Source organism: Hetaerina americana, unplaced genomic scaffold, assembly GCF_022747635.1.
Source record: "Hetaerina americana unplaced genomic scaffold, ioHetAmer1.1.p SCAF_1, whole genome shotgun sequence".
NCBI lineage: Eukaryota > Metazoa > Arthropoda > Insecta > Odonata > Calopterygidae > Hetaerina > Hetaerina americana.
In genome coordinates, this window is record NW_027286069.1 from 1621593 (window position 1) to 1639293 (window position 17701).

Sequence of the window (17701 nt, forward strand, 5' to 3'; positions counted from 1 at the left end):
GGCAAGATTGTCACATACAAGCAGTCTTCCGAAGGCACCTTGGGGACCATCTTGGCACACCTTTCTCATGGCTCACTCTTCTGTAAGAATACAACGCACTGTGCACACGCTAAATATTGCACTCTTCTGCTGACATCCTGACACTTGGGGGTCAATCAGAATTGAGCATGTGCCTCATTTTTTGCACGTTTTCATCGCAGTGAGTGTTTGATGGATGTCCAGGGCATTCCTAATTGGCAAACTCCTCTCTACACTCCCTGTAACGGCCCACAGGCAACTGACGCGGGTCGCGTTGCTTTCCCAAGACCTCTATCCCGCCACTCACCACTTATCCCGCCACAAATCGCCCCAATTAAGCCGTCCACGCGGAAATTGTGGAATTTTTCACTTGTTTTCCGCGTTTTTTGTATTTTAAGGATTCCATACCACACTCCCGTATCCTAAGGCTTGGGTAATCAACGTTTGAAAAGATCTGATCGAAATATCAAAGGAGATGCTTTCATTTCAATTATTCCTTATGAATCTCGGCTATGTAAACGATATGCAGGGTGCTTGTAGAACGCAGAGATATGCACGCTGAATCGGTCAGGGTGCCCGATAGATTCTTTATGGCATTATTCTTTCTTATATGGTGTCGTTGATTGGTTACGAAAATCATGTTAAGATTTTCCGTAGCGTGAATGTAATAATCTTACTCTTTGGGAAAATTGGTGAAAGGTGTCATGCAGAACTACACTCGAAAAGTTAGTCCTCGTCACCTTGCATATGGCTGCAGTTTTATCGTGTGGAATTCTTTTTGCATGATTCGAACTTGTCGGCATGGAGTTGATTGGCTTTGATTTCGCTCGGGAAGTTAATCGCAAAACTATTGCAAAGGGAAGGAGCGGAAATGTGGGACCATGGGTGACACTGTTGTTAAGGTCCTGCCATTCCCAACTTTCTCTTTGTTTTATCGGTAAGATATGAAAAAAGTTCCGTTTATGCCAAAGTGTTTGGTTTACCCAAAAGTATTTAGATATTTTAGTACCCTTCAAGTCACCGTATGTGGCAGGGGGTGAATACACACAAGACTAACTTTGATCCGAATATGATCCTACCGCGGTCAGACAATGTTATTCTGATCCCTGATTGTTTGTGGAAAAAATGACATGTTAAATATATCTGTTCTACACTTAATATCTCTAATTTTACTAACATGATCACGCCTATCGTAGTACGATGGGAGTAATAATACATTTCCAACATCACTGCTAAAAAGACGCCCTTCCAATTTATGCAAGAGATTAAATCTGTAAATTAACCTACGCTCCGTGAGCGAACACCTTAAGTTACTTTATTGCATTTTAGCTAACTCCCACTATCACCACTCATTGAACCCGACCATCAAAAAGTCTTTTAATCCAACCCCGGATATTTTTCTCTATGCCATATGCTGCTAATTTTGCGAGTAATTTACTACGAGGTGATTTGTCGAAGGCTTTCTTAAAATCCAGAAAAATCACGTCCACTGGAACATTGATCTCTCCCGAAATAAGGAATATCACTAACAAAAAGCGCAAGTTGTGTCTCGCAGGACCTACCTCTTCGGAAACCGTGCTGATTTTTCATTAATAACTCCTGATTATCGAGGTGTCTTACGATCGTAGTAGGAACTATATGTTCCATAACCTTGCACGAAATAGATATAAAGGAAATAGGTCCGTAAGTACTCAGTTCCTCCTTGTCTCCGTATTTAAATATTGGTGTTACGTTAGCCGTTTTCCACTATCTGGGAAACTTGTGATCTACTAGCGACTTCTTAAATTTGATTTCTAGATACGGTACAATTTCCGAAGCTAGATCCTTAAATATACGAATGGGTATTTGATCGGGCCTGGCGGATTTATTAGGCTTAATATTTTTCATCAAACGTTCTATTTCAATTTTGGGTATCGGTTAACCGGCACGATTTAGTAAGCTATCAGAGGCATTCGGTGAGAAATTGGTGAAGACGTTTTGAAAGAAGGGATTTAATAATCTATCCTTTTCCAAATTGCTGGTTACTCTTTCGCCTTTATAATTTTTGAGTGAATTAAAAGTTGACTTATTTTCCTGGACTTCTCTGACAAATGACCAAAATGATTTCGGATTCTCTTTCAAATTTTCCTATGAACCTTTCCTTTTGAATTCGCTTCACGCTTTCCGCAATTCCTTCTTGTGATTCCATCTTGTTATCATTAGTGATCTCATTGCCTTTGTCGCGATAGTTATCATTCCTTATATTTTTCATCTTGACGTGATATAGCCTTTGACGTCGTAATAATTTTCTAACACCCAGGTTTCTGACATTTTCTACTATCTAGGTTCCGTGTTATCTTTCGAAAATTTCATTGGAACGAACCTGTTGAATGCTGAACGCGTGATCTCATGGAAGTGATTCCACGTATCCTCAGTATTTCGATGGTTACTATCTTTGTTAAAATTTTCAAGAATATGAGGAATGTCTTTCGAAGTTTTATCACCGTATATGAAACTTAATACATCGTTTCGAAACTGAGAGCAAACGGCTGGTGTCTCTACGTAAATCTCCTGTAACACCGACTCCAAGAAAAGCCTAAGTCGTGGCTCCTGCTGGGAAAGATATGATGGAATCTTTTTTCGATGTTCAGTAAATGGTGTATCAGTATTTCGCACAAACTCACGCCACTGTATGTAGAGCGTACTCTTGGGATGAACTAAGGCGCTCATATCATCCTGTGAGGCAACATTTCAAAGCAAGAGAATGGAATTCCTACTTCGCGTGAATACATCGCCCGACCATAAGAGAAGTTATTGTTGGATGTGTCGCCAAAATCAATTTTAAGTGTGCTCTCTATCCACACTATAATCACAACTTGGTCCTGTTCCCCAATGCGACGATACTCGCATTGGGGAACAGGACGTGGAAATCATTGTTCATCAGAAGAATGCCAAATTAGATCGCGTGCAGCGTAGAGGAGCTAGATTAGTAAAACGTTATGACAAACTGAGTAGCGTATAAAAATATTGGAGGAGCTAGGCTGGGAATCACCCACTTAGCAAAGGTTTAATTACAGATTATTATTAGCCTCATCCTACTACGGTAGGTGAGATCATGTACATAATATTGGAGAGGTTAAGTGTGGAACAGATAGATTTAAGCCTATAATTTTTCCCACGAGCGACGAGGGATCAGAGTGACGTTGTTCGACCGAAATAGGCGGAAAAGTATTTTGAGTCAAAAGTAGCCTGGAGTGTAATCATCCCCTGCCTCACATCCTTGCGGTGGCTTGCTCGGCACCAAGTAATGCAATGAAGGTGGAATATGCAAACTGAACATGTTTCAAATTGCTGACGCAATATTAGAGTCAAGTCAAAGAAACTTGTACCACGTGTACATAACATATTATCTAACAAAGAACGTAACGATGAAAGAAGACACTTTACTTTTCCATGTAGAATTTTGTTTATTGCGACCTAGGTTTCGTTACACCATGACATCGTCAGGTAAATTGTGAATTTTTAACCCACAATTTTAGCATAATTGTAAATTTTAACATTATACATAACCCTCCCATGGACTGCAACCTAGACGTGGTGGAAGGGCTTGTGCGCTCCAATGACCCCTAGAACTGTGCTGGCGGGGTTAATGATAATTGTTCCTGTTAGGGTCACCCATGCCCGATAGGTCGACGGTTAGGAGCCAGACGAAAGGTGGTCCACGCAGCGTCTGTTCCTCAGTGAGGCGGCTGCAATGGCGTCTGACCCCATGGGGCGGCCAATAAGTGATGGTGTCACATTGAAAACACTAGGAAGGCAACGGGAAACCACCTCAGTTATCATTCCCATGAGCATAATGATGGGAAAAATAGAGAATATGAGTCCTGGCAACTGCGGGACTCGGCCCAATCGGCCGTGTGTCATGCCCGGCAGCGGGAGAAGCAAGGATTCCGCGGTCGTCATCCCACGAAACCCTTTGCAAGGGAAAACCGACATCAGCAAGGCATAAGACGCAGAGGAAGAACACCAAATTAGTTATAATGAAAAACTTGGAATGTTAGGACAATGTAGAGGACAGAAAAATTAGAGAATATTAAGCGAGTGATGGAAAGAGGAAATATAAATACTTTAGGTTTATGCGAGGTAAGATGGAAGGATAGCGGGAATAACTGGAGTGATAATTGTAGAATAATATACAGCACTAGGGACGAGAGTCCACGAAGGGTTGCCATAGTATTAAATAAAGAGGTAGGAAGAAGAGTAGTCTACATTGAACAATCATCGGATGGAATATTACTGGTAAAGATAAAAGCAGAACCGACGAACTTGGTTATTATTCAGGTATACATGCCACCGAGCAACCATAAGGAAGAAGAGGTCGATAGGATATGTGATCAGCTAGAGGACACAATCGCGTGTGTTCCTGCAGGGAAACATTTGATATTAATGTTGGATTGAATTGCGATGGTAGGCGAAGGAAGAGATGGTGATGAGGTGGGGGACTACGGTTTAGGCACAAGAAATGACCGCGGGGAGAAAGCAATTGAATTCTGCAGGAGACAGGGGTTAGTCATCGCCAACACTTGGTTTAGACACCAAAAAAGACGCAGGTATACATGGAAAATGCCAGGTGACTCAGAAAGGTATCAGTTAGATTATGTTTTAATGAGGCACAGGTTTTGGAACAGTGTGATACCACATTTTAGTTGTTATGAAATGTAGCGCCCGTTTCAAAAAATTAAGGCAGGGGCGACGGGTTAGGAAATGGAATGTAGAATCATCAAATTGGATTGATAAAGAAGGATTATCAGCAGGCTGTAGAAAAAATCATGGATGAGGGTAAAGAGCTGAGTACTATCGAAGAAAAATGGAAATGTAACAAGAAAGGGATATCGAAAGCCGCAAAAGACACTATAGGACATTTCTCTGGCTGGGTTCAGGGGAAGGGAGTCTCAGGAAAGGCTGGAGGTCGGTGTCAGTTGCCTCCCCTAGCCTTTTTGGAGTGCGTGTCGTTTGTTTGCGAAACCTCTATTACATTACCTCGTAACGATTAGTCATTATCCGGTTATTTGAACAGCGCTACGCCATCAAAGTTTTCCTGAAACTGGGAAAAACCGGGAAAGAGGCTCATGAAATGCTCAAGGTAGCTTTTGGTGATAACGCCATGGGTAGCTCGGTTGTTTATGGGTAGCTCAAGTTGTTTCGGGAGGGCAGAGAAGAAATTGAAGACGCGGAACGTTCAGGGCGCCTTTCGACCTCGAAAAGTAATGAAAATCCTGCCAGAGTGGCTTAGTTGGACAGGGATCGAAGATTAAGTGTTCGCGTGTTTTCTGATGAATTTGGCATCCCTGAAAGTGATGTGAATCGACTTTTGCCGAAAACATTGGCACGAGAAAGGTGAGTGCGAAGTGGTTGCCGCGAGTGCTCTCGGACGAAGAAAAGGAAACTCGCCCGTAGATCTGCCAAGATCTTCTCGACCATGTGAGTGAGGAAGAACATTTTTTTAGACAATGCTCCACCAGACCTCGCTCTTTCCCCGCCTCAAATCCGTGCTGAAAGAACGTCACCAGACTCGGTGGAAGCGTTACCTCAGGCCGCGACAAGGGAGCTTAGCAGAATTCTGGGCGCCACCTTCCACAAGGCGTTCGAGGCGTGGAAAATCCGCCAGCAGCGGTGTGTGGGAGAACAGGGGCGCTACTTCGAAGACCTCTGAAAGAATATATCAATTCTGGCAATGCATTTTATTTAATCGACTCTGTCCAACTACTTTCGGGAAAAACCTTGTTGATCTTTATGGAAAATAATAAGCGGCACTGGAAAAGGAACTGTTGTATAGAACACTCATCTAATGCGAAATACCCACCTCTGATGTATACATTTCACACTGGGGCTTACTATGTGGCGACCTCTATCCTCGGATTACAAATCAACTTGAGGGTCTTGTACTGTGGTTTGTGTAAATTTCTAAAATAATTGTATGCGAAATGGAATATGCCCTACTTCTTATGCATTTAGTCTATGGATGAAAGCGGGAAGGGTAATCTAATTGCTCTTTTGTATCCGTTTGTGGAACTGTTCCCTAAATCTATTTGTATCTTCGTGGGACAACTGCTTAGGAAGACAAGGTTGAGAGTGGCCGTAGGTAGTAATCATATATTTTTGATTGAATCCTTAATAATCCTTTTGCCATATGTTTGTGTTTTTAAACAACAGTGACTAGTTTTGTATTCTGTTGTTGCCACAATTTTTTTATATTTCCTACGAAATGCTTAAATGCCTTTTAAACTCTTCTTTGACTTAATAAAATTAATGTTTTCTTACCGCATTGAAAACTGCTGTGATGTTGGTTATTTGTGGTCGACTCCTAGATATAAGGGTAACATTTTCAGTATCGACGGTGGCTCAACGTTACTTAAAAGTTCATAACAAAAGAATGCCGCGGAAGAAAATTCGGGCACATGAATTATTTTAACCACTGAGAACATGGAAATACTGGAGATCGGATCGAAGGTTTTAAGTCGAAGCTGGTTTAAACTACGCGGGTCGCTCAATAAGTCGTTAGGAAAATTTAGAGAAACTGTGTGGTAGTGACAGGCCACACTTGATGATGCCACACAGTGCTGAAACCATGGTCGTCAATAAATATGAATTGTGGAATTGCTGTGTTTATGTTATCTGTAAAATGGAGAACTTCCACCGAGTAGCGGCGAAAACAATCTGAAGAATCAAAGCAACCAAAATCGTTCAATATTGAAAGAAACGCCATCTTTTCCCTTTCACTACGACGCGTGATTGTACAGAATTACGTAGGCAGAGACAATAGTGAGTGAGTTAGAACTCGTGATAGCTTCATCCCCCGTCTAACATCATCCCCAATAACTTCCTCCCCTTATTATTCCCATTGCCCAATAAAGAGGCCCTTGAATATTAGCTTCTCTTTTTGTCCTGCTCATTTAAGCTGACGTATACGAACACTGCTGGTAGGTCTGAATGGATTTTACTGGGCTTTTCGCACATCGAGAAAATAAAATTTCGAAGTGGCTGTACTAACGCTACTTCTTGCACGTAGCATATACGAAGTTAGCTAAAACATTAGAAGACATTTTTTTCTCAGCATTAAATGAAAAAATTGATATGTGACTTATCGTCTAATTCTTCGCGTTCGTACCCTCTTGGCGTATTGCCCACGTCTGCTCTTTTCGTTTTCGTGTTGTAGCAGATGGCAGTTATGAGATGGGTACACATTGAAGGGATATCTGCCCATTGGCCGGCATTGGGATTATAAAGGGGCCATAAATGAGGACAGAACTTCGTGTGTGCGGGCAGTGAGGACTCCACTGCCAGCCTAAATTTCTTGGGCGGTAGATCGGCTTCAGGCGACTTGCGATTTATTGGGGCGCAACTAGCCGAGGGCATTTAAAATCAAAGCAGTAATTTAGCAATAGTGTGCGAAAAGCATTCATAAACCTTGAACGTTATTTTTTCCAACATATTCAAGAGAAAACTTCGAGGTGAGATCCTAAAATAAAATGTGATTACTTATTAATACTAGTTAAATTCTTCGCAATAATTAATAGCTAGTAGTGATTTTTAGATGAGCATATGATGGAAACATATTCTTTGAATTTATGCCATCCGGGATGCTATGATATTGGTTCAAATGTTAGATCCTTTGGGGACTTCCCATAACTTTCTACAGCGATTGGTGTGTTATGAAATGTTATCTATCGTAATGACTCAATGATCTTTTTTCATCGAACTATGGGCGATGGAATGCAAAATTTGGCAACAAATCAAAACTTAAGTATTTTCACTTTTTGACTTATTCAGAAGATCCGGCGTTACGAAATTAAGATGTAGATATTAATCTAATATAAATATTCCAGTTATCTTAAAATATCCCAAATGTTGGTCCTAGATTTGCAAAAAATATTTTAGTGAAGTTGTTGTGCCTTTTGGTGAAATATGTAGATTGGACAATTTGAATTACGTGATGGTTCTGGGAGGCACGCTTTACTCTAGCGGTGGTTCCGAGCCGGGTCAGACATTTGAGAATCTGAAGGTGAAGTGTGTCTGTCAATTGGTGGACTGAAACGAGCTCTGTTTGTCGTCACTGTAAATTACGTTTGGTGCCAACCTGACTTTTTTCTTTTACTTTCAAATATCGCATCGAGGTCTCTATCATTGGGAAGAAACAATGAGGCCTTCGCAATTATTTATGACGTCTTTCACGAGTTAAAGTGGGGGCTTGCGATTTCTCCACAGTTAATTTCACGTGGTATTCGTCCCTGCTTAACATTTGTGTATCGTTTAGCTTGTATCTTATCATTTCCTGGACATGGTGTCGTCTCTAGTTCCGCTGTATACCGTGCTACTGTATTAAGTGAGCTAATTCCCACAAAAAGTGTTGTATTCCCTGTATATACTCGTGTGCTTAATGGAATCGAAACGGAACGTCCGGAAGGATCGTGAGTCTATTTGGGGAAACATTTTCGATTAAGGAACTCGTCTCGTTTTGGTTTGAATGGGCGCTTTCATTGTATTCAATGTAGGCAACTCGCGGTCTTTGAATGCTTCCCTTGATGAACTCGAGGAAAGATGCTGTAACAACGGAAGCATTCTTTGCCCGATACATCTTATCGAACGTGAAGAAGGGTTGAACCCCGCGGCGAAAGACCTCACTTCCGTTTCTTCGATGTTCAAGGTCCCGCGTCGTCGCCGGCGGTGCCCCGCGAGCGCCGGTGGTGGTCGCTGCAGCAGCATTCGGGCCGTGGCTGTGCCCCCTTCGCAGCCTCGGGGGAGCGGAGGGGTCATGTGAGTGGAGGAGCCTGAGGGGCGGCGGCAGAGCGAGAGAGGACCCGGGGCCACCACTGAGGCCCCGCCGGCCGGGGGGCCATGGGCTGCGGGAACAGCCTCCGTCCGGTGTCAGTGGCGTCATGGGGCGCGAGACCGCGCGAGGAGACGGCGAGGAAGAGGGCGCTCCGAGGGCGGAAGGCCGAGGGGGAGGAGGGATCGCCAGGTGACAGGGGCGGGGGGTGCGACGAGAGGTGGTGGCGGAGGTCAGGTGAGTTCCGCCCAGGCGCCGAAAACTTCGATTTGTTTTCCCCGGTCTCTCCTGGCGACAGCCACCCAGGCTTTGTCTACTTCCCCCGACGCGCTAAATGCGACAATAGAGCCATCGTGCCTTTGTACGAAAATGACAATATATATCACCATTGTTAGCTTGAAATAATGGCTGCCCCCTTGTGGTCCCAATTTCTTAAGTAATAATGTGGCTTGAAAAATGTTTTGAATAAGAGAAAAATCAGTGTGAAACAAAACAATAAATGTGAGATCTGTATGGAATGAATTACGAGCAGGGCTCCAAAAAAATGAATAGCCTACTACTTCCAAATATTTGCTAAATGAATGTAAAAGCTAGGAATCAAAAAATTTGCAGGTGCACTAGAGCTATTCAAATTTATTAACAGCTTAGTCGCGATCGAGCAGTAAACTACCTGGGAAGCTACACTTCAAACGAGTGGAATTTAGGAGGAACTTTGGGTACAGACCAATTAAAATTTTCACATGCTAATGTCTACCAGCCAAATAGTATAACATCAGCGACAATTAATGAAATTGGGAATATTTCACAGCACAGCAGCTCTATGAGCACCAATCTTAAAACAAATTGCCTAGAAAGAACTATCACGGCAGGGTCTGAGTGTGATGCATATGACCAATGCTGGAAGCACTGGAGGTAAATAAACACCCTAACGATGGACCAATTACAAACACATTGGGATATTTAGTGTTGTTCTATGAGTCAGGAAATGAAATCAAAAATAATTAATAATAAATAGAGTAGCTTCAGGCGTGATGTAGTGGAAGTCGAACATAATGAATAACTGATCGTAGCACTCGCAAGTGCGCGAGCTAGCAGACATAGTAGGCATTTCAAAAAGTGCAGTACATCGCATATTAACTGAAAATTTGGACATGAGAATGCAGCTGTGTGCAACATGGGTGCCGCGTTTGCTCACACTCGAGCGAAACCAGTGTCGTGCAGATGTTTCAATTGAGTGTTTAGCAAAGTTTTACAGCAACAAAGTAGAATTTTTGCGCCGTTTCATAGCCATGGATGAAACATGGGTACATTTCTGCACACCCAAGACAAAACAATCAAAACAATGGATTCAAAAGGGAGAACCGGCTCCAAATAAGGTGAAGACTGTTACATCTGCAGGCAAAGTCGTGGCGTTGGTTTTTTGGGATGCGTGTGGGATAAGTTTCATTGGCTCTCTTGAAAAAGGAAAAACTCCACGGCGAGTATTATGCGAACTTATTGCTACGTTTGAGCGAAGAAATCAAGCAAAAGCGACCGCATTTGGCTAAGAAGAAAGTGTTGTTCCATCAAGACAATGCACAATCTCACAAATCCGTTATTGCAATGGCAAAAATTCATGAATTAAAGTTTGAATTGCTACCGCATGCACCCAATGCCCATGTCTGTTTTATTTTAGGTTTAAAATTAAAGCTCGCAAAAATATGCAAATATATTTCGTTCGACCGCGGTAGGGGTAGAAATATTCGGGTCAAAATTAGTGTGGTGTGTATTCACCCCCTGCCACGCACCCTCGCGGCGGCTTGCAGGGTACAAAAAAATAGGAATGCTGAAGCAGATATTCCAGACAACGGGTTGTGGGATAAGTTTATTCGGTATTCGAATGTTATGTCGCAAATGGTGCTGGAAATTTTAAAACATTTAAACGGTTAAAAATTGTATTTGATGGTTGAGCTGTTATTTATGGTATAGTTTACCTTTTGTCCAATGATTCTTGGATGGACACGGACTGAACACAACTAAATATCTCAGCATCGCCTTAAAGGGTACAACCGGGCACCCTCACTGCATTAAGCTGTTCTTCAGTCCCGCATCTATTCTGTCTTCATTCATTTCGTCCACCAAGTCTATATTTTTCATACCTCTACCTCTCTTCTATCACGTCCTCTCCTCTATCACTGTCTTTAACATCCCATTCCCTATCAAAAAGCTCTGCATCCACCTTTCCTGCCTCCTTTGGACGTCTCCCAACAATTCCCTCTCCTCCCCACCATGCCTAGCACTTCCTCGTTTTTCCTCCTTTCTCTCCATTTTACTCTTTCTAGACTTCTCTAAATCCACCTCTCAAAAGCCTCTCAATCTCTGCCTCCCATCTTGCTGCAACGACTATGCTTCCAAGCCATAAAAAGTCACTCTTCATACCAATTTGTCTTTTCCTGTTACCTGCTTGCACAGCTGCCCTATCATCAATGCCCTCCTCTTTGGGCAAGCATCTTTGCCTGATTCAATACATCTTGTGTCTCCAAATCTTCGACCATCTTGGTCAAAGGTATTTCCAAGACACGTAAACGGTTCCACTGGCTCTAGCGTCTGACCTCCTATTTCTACAATCACTTACCCTCAACCATTCTCGAAAACCACATAAGCCTTTATTTTTTACATTTATTCTCATCCCATATTTATCACACTGAATTTCCAATTCACTCACCAATGCTTGCAACCCATTGGCTGGCTGGTTCATTAAAATCTTTATCATCCGCACAGTTACCTGATTTCATGAACTCTTCGCAGACTTTCATTCCTGTCTCCAGCTCTTCCCATGCCCCCTTTTACCATATTCTCCACGTATGCCCAGAAAAGCACGCTTGATGGATGTGCTCTTCCTAACATTGCTCATCCCGATCACATTCGCGTTATGCACCTGAGCACTTTGAGACACAAGATAAGTCGCCCATCCCTCGAATGTACTACTATCTTCCGTAATGCATTCTTTAATTCTGTACAATTTACGCTATCCAATGCCTTCTCGACATCTACGAAATAGACGAATAAATTCTGATTACACTCTATGCTCCCTTAAACTAGTGAACTCATGATTGATCTGGTGTCTCCCCCTTCTGAACCCAAAGTTATCATCCCTTAAGTAATTATTTTCCCTTTTCTCCTCTTTTTTATGTTTCTGAGTACCACTGCCGCATGCGAAATCAAACTTCTTTTTCATTAGTTCTCACGTACGGCTGCTTGCCCTACTTTAGGTTTGGAACTAATACTTATCTCGCGAAATTATGCGGCCTAATCCATCCCTCATGTATGCTAAGATATAGCATAGAACTCTTCCTTACATATTTTTCGTAAAGCTCTTTCTATCACGCAATCAAGTATACTTAGAATAAGCTGTTCTCATTGAAGTCATATTATCTTATTTACGTAAGCCTAAACTTTCTGGCCTAATATTTCTGCCGTGTAGCTTCTCTATGTAGTATTCCTGCCATATCTCTTGAATCCTTCCCGGGGCGATTACTCTCTTTCTAGCAGCAGTGTCGACGGATTTCCTCTTCTTACTTCGTGACAGTGCTTTCCTTTATCTTCACAGCGCACCCATTTTACCGTTCCATTGTAATCTCTTCATACCCTCGCATAGCGTCTTCCATCCGGCTTCCTTCACCCTATTTTTTCCTCGCCCCATTTAATTATTTATCTTTTTGTGCTTCGTTCTAATTAATTAAATGTTTTAATTTGATGGTTTAAGGCTCTACTTAGTGAAAATTCATGATCACGGAATAAATAAAATTGGTGTTTTTTCACACAAAAAAATTATTATGAAAATACCGGTTTCGGTGCATAGCCGACATCATCAGATGGTGATGATAAATTGTCTCTGCGTCGAAACCGGGGGTATTCTTAAGTTTTTGTGTGAAAAAACCAACTTTATTTATTCAGTGAATTTTATGTTTATAGTCTTCCATTATCTTCTCGCGTCGGTCATCTCCTAAACAGTTAGTTTAGGAGATGAATCATTGGTTCCCATATTCTCTTTTAATTTAATATTCTTATTGTTTCTTTTGAGATTCTTCCATCTTGCTCCTACTGCACTTGACTCCCTTTCGTCACTCGTAATTTTTGTCCTTGCCCCCAGGTACTCTTTCAGTTTTTTTCCGGTTGATACTTTTACAGACCGTTTTCTCATCCTTCTTTCATGTTTTATCCTCTTAAATATGGCGATCCTCTTCATTAGTAATAAATTATGATCTGAATTCGCATCCTCTCCCGGAAAATTGTTCAAATTAATGAGGCTATTCGTAAATCAGTGCTAAAGCATAATAGTATCTAACTGATTTTTACCTGGTTCCACGGTCATTTCTCACGCTTGCGTACGTATATTGTGGTATTTAAACTAAGTGTTAGTTATGATAAAAACCTGTCTCCTGCAGAACTCTATTGATTTCTCCCCTCGGTCAATTCTTTTTCCTAAACCGTGGTCCCTTAACTTACCTCCCCCCTTATCTTCTCCTTCCCCCGCCGCCTCTTTCAATCTCTCATCACTATCAAATGTTTTCATGCAGGGACCCCCGCAATATTTCCTCTAATTGATCATAGACCCTGGCTATTTTTTCTTCCCCATGCTACTTGACGGTCGTTAGACCTGAATAATTACCAAGTTCGTTGGATCAGCTTTTACTTCTGTTAATAGTAATTCATCTACTCTGTGTTTACTACATTTCTCACTTCTCGTTCGTTCAATAGTTTTGCCAACCTTCGCTGGCTCTCTTCCCCTCCGCTGTACATTTCTCTGTGACTTCAGTAATTTCTTCCGTCTCACCTCGCGCAGCTCTAAGATATCTATATTTCCTCTCTCCATTTCTCGTTTTATATCTTCTCATTTTCCTGTCCTCTTCTTCGTCTGGATCAGCCTTCTTATGTTTCTTCTTTCCTGCTGCTACTCTCGATTCCATCTTGCAGGGATTTCGTGTAATGACAACCGTGGAAACCTTTCTTCTACCGCTTCCGAACACCGCACACGGCCGATTGGGCCGAGTCCCGTTGTTGCTCCATCATATTCACTTGGAAGTAAATCATTGAGGTGGTTTCCCCTTGCCTTCTTTAAGAGTGTTTTTAATGCGACACCATCGCTGAGATGAGCGCTCCATTGGGGTCAGTCGCCTTTGCAGCCGCCTCACGGAGGAACAGGTATTGCGTGGACTACTTTTCTCTGGCTCCTATCCTTCGACCTCTCTGGCATGGGAGATTCTACGAGGGGCAGTTGTCATTACTCCCACCGGTACAACTCAGAAAGAGCTGCCATCAGAAAGTACAAGCCCTCGCACCAAATCAAGGTTTTAGTCCTTGGGGTTGGGGAAGGGTTTATATTTGTTCTCACATTGGACAGCTAAATGGGCAATTAAATTATTTAATTGAACACACACCAGTTAAAAGATTGCCTATTGCAAAAGAAATACAAGTTTAAGCGGTTAGCTGAATTTCCGAGTCGAATGACTCGATTTCGGTCGCATTAGTATTGAAACCACCAAGAGAAGTGCGTAAATGCCACAAGCTATTTCAGCTGGGAGTGTCCGCGATCACCCGGTTTTGAGATCTGGATCTTCTGGTGGTTAAGTCTCTGAACACAACCCACTAGTCAACCCTTCAGTCAGGAAGAGAGCTTTTTGGCAATGTATGCACAAGGCGCGCGACTTTACCCCTGGCACCCAAAATGTTGCATGGCCCCCCCCTTCCCCCCATCGTACTATTATTCCTTTTGTTCATTAATGCCGTGTTCTTAGGTTTCGAGTGAACTTCGTATATTTTTTGACGATGCAGTGATACAATTATAGGTAGATACTTGTGTGTAGGAGCATAACCACTTATAAAGATAGGATATCATTATCTAATGACCTAAATGTAATGCAAAAGTGGTGCGAGACATGGGAGCTTGAATTGAATTTAAAGAAATGTGTTTCGATTAATTTTCTGAGGAAGAGTATGCCACCCGAAAACACTTAAATCATACAGGAAAGAAACATAACAAACGTTGAATTTGTAAAATGGGTGCAGCGATAACTAAGAATAGGTCCTGGTAAAAAACACATTCGTCAAATTTGCAGAATTGCAAATAAAAAGTTAGGATTCATAGAAAGGGTACTTGGGAATTGTAATGAGATGGTCAAAGAGTTTTGTTATTTTACGTTAGTCTCCGCCTGAAGTATCGTGTGGGTGTTTGGGATTCTCACGAAGTGGGCTTAGTTTTGGAACTATATGGAGGGCAACTTAGAGCAGCTAGGTTTGTGCAAAGTTCATGTGAACAACGTTGGCAGTGTCACGACACAATTGAAAGTATTTGGATGGGAGCCATTAATTGACCGTGGGTTGGAGGTTACATTTACTGCCTAAATTTGAGGCTGGTCACTCATCCGAGGTTGTCAAAGACAGACCCCGAATCATCACGGCAGAACAGATCACGCACGTAAAATCAGGGAGACTGATAGTAAAATAGATAGATTTAAAATGTAGTTTTTTCCTCGTACCATTAGAAATCAAAATAGATAATACCTCAAGCGCGAAGGAGAGGGTTAAAATTAAAGAAATAAGGAGAAAAGGAGAAGAATAATCGACATCCTGCATGATTTTTAAATAGACCCATCTTTATAGCATTTTTCCCGCATAATTTGAATATATCCTGTTTATGAATATTCTTGTATGTAAGTGTGCCTTCTTTCGTGGGTTTAACTTTCTCCCAGTGCATGACCAGACTGATATTGGTGTAGAGGTGTCGTGATTGCGATTTTGCATGCATGGCTGGTGACCTGGCACCCCCCATCACACGCTCTTGCGGTAGCTTGCGGGGTATTATGCTGATATAGACGGCAAATGTGGATAATATCGCTAAGACAATATCATAGAAATGGATGTAACATTTTTTAACTCTAGCTCAGTTACCAATCACCGCAAAAGAAGACCGGTGACCCCCAAAATTTCGACAGAAAATGTAATTGACACTCAGCCATTTCTGTCTTATTTTCACTTAAAAAAATCTCTTCCTGCCACGGACCCTTGATGTAACTTTCAGGTTCTGAGATAGCATAGACTTCCAGACACCAGCATCATTTAGAGCGTTTAAATATATATTGTTAACAAGCGAATAAAAAACTACCTTTGTAACCTGAATTTTCGAAAAAAAGATAAAAAGTGCATTTCATCCGATGATATATTCTGATAATGGGGTAGAATTTTTTGATTCGACTATTCATTTCCTTGCTTGCACTTATTGCAAATAAAATGTCCTTTAGCCATTCGCTCCTCGAACTTGAAGTAAGCACTTCTCATGCCCGAGCTACGGAATTAAATATTCGCAATTTGTATGAATTCCTCATTGGATACACTTACTCCGCATGACCTACTCGCACCATTTCAAATCGTGATTGCACTTCCCATAGTAACTGGCAAGGGAAGATACGTAGGATGGACATATTCTGCTAATTTCCTCTCTGGACCCTCAGGGAAAGAGTAGAGGAGGAAGCGAAAGGGAACTGTTTCCCTCTCGCGAACATATCACTTGCCTCGTACGAGTAAAGAAACAGCTATCCAAATACCCTTGTTATCTACGCACATTCAGCTATCCCGAATGGTTAAGTTTCTAGGAAGGATTAAACCCACAGCGTTTGGTTATCTGCCGATCTTCTTTCCACCCACTCGTACAGTAAACCCTATCGATTACCTTTCGTTCGATAATAGTGTGATATTAGTTGTGTGTTGAGGAACGGGAGGAATGGACGAGGAAAGATTTTTCGAGGGACTCGGAAATCTTTGGAGGTCGTAAAGTTATTCATTGAAGAAGGAGAGGTTCCGAAGGGAAACATGAGGCAGGGCAATTGTTATCCAACCAAGGATGGGGGGAAGGAAGGCCTAAACTGTGGTTGGAACGAACTCTTCAACTCGGCGTTGCGTGCAAGTGGTTCGGCGTAGAGGATTAGGATTGGTATGTGTTCAAAACGGATGAAGACGACACAGATCTTTGTATAAGCCACGCCAACAAAATAGCAATTCCCTTTCCGAACGCCTACTGCATCGTAGACACCGAAATGGAACGTGTAGACCCGATTAAATACTTAGGCGTTACCCTCACTCGCGACCTCTCCTGGGTGAAACACATACGGGGAATGTGTGGGCAAGCTAACTAAAAATTAGGATTTATTAGAAGAGTACTGGATAAATGTGATGAAAATGTCAAATAGAAATGTTATTTGTCTTTGGGTAGGCTTCACTTGGAATATGTGGCAAGTATATGCGATCCTCACGAAGTTGGATTTATTGCCGAATCGGATCGCGTGCAGCGTAGAGGAGCTAGATATGTGAAACGTGGTTTTGATAAATATAGCAGTGCATCCAATATTATGGAGCAGCTAGGCTGGGAATCACTCACGGAGTGAAGGTTAAGGTACAGATTGAAGCTCTTGCATAAATTGTAATAATGTCTCTTTAGCAGTGATGTTGACAATGTATTATTACCCCATCGTACTACGGTAGGCGAGATCATGCTAATAAAATTAGAGATATTAAGTTTAGAACGGATATATTTAAGATGTCATATTTTCCACGAACGGTAAGGGATTAGAATAACATTGGCCGACCGCGGTAGGGTCATATTCAGGTCCAAATTACTGTAGTGTGTATTCACCTCTTGCCAATCACCCTAGCGGTGGCTTGCAGGATATTAAAAAAATACTAAACAGCTAAAGCAAAAGTGGTAACTGCTACAATAGTGCCGTTATTGTTACTGGTTACTGCCCATCGCTGAGGACAGCTATGCTTCATTTCTCGCGAAATACATTTCGTATCATGATTCAGAACTTCTCTTCCTGTGAATTACATCATAAATGTGCCCGA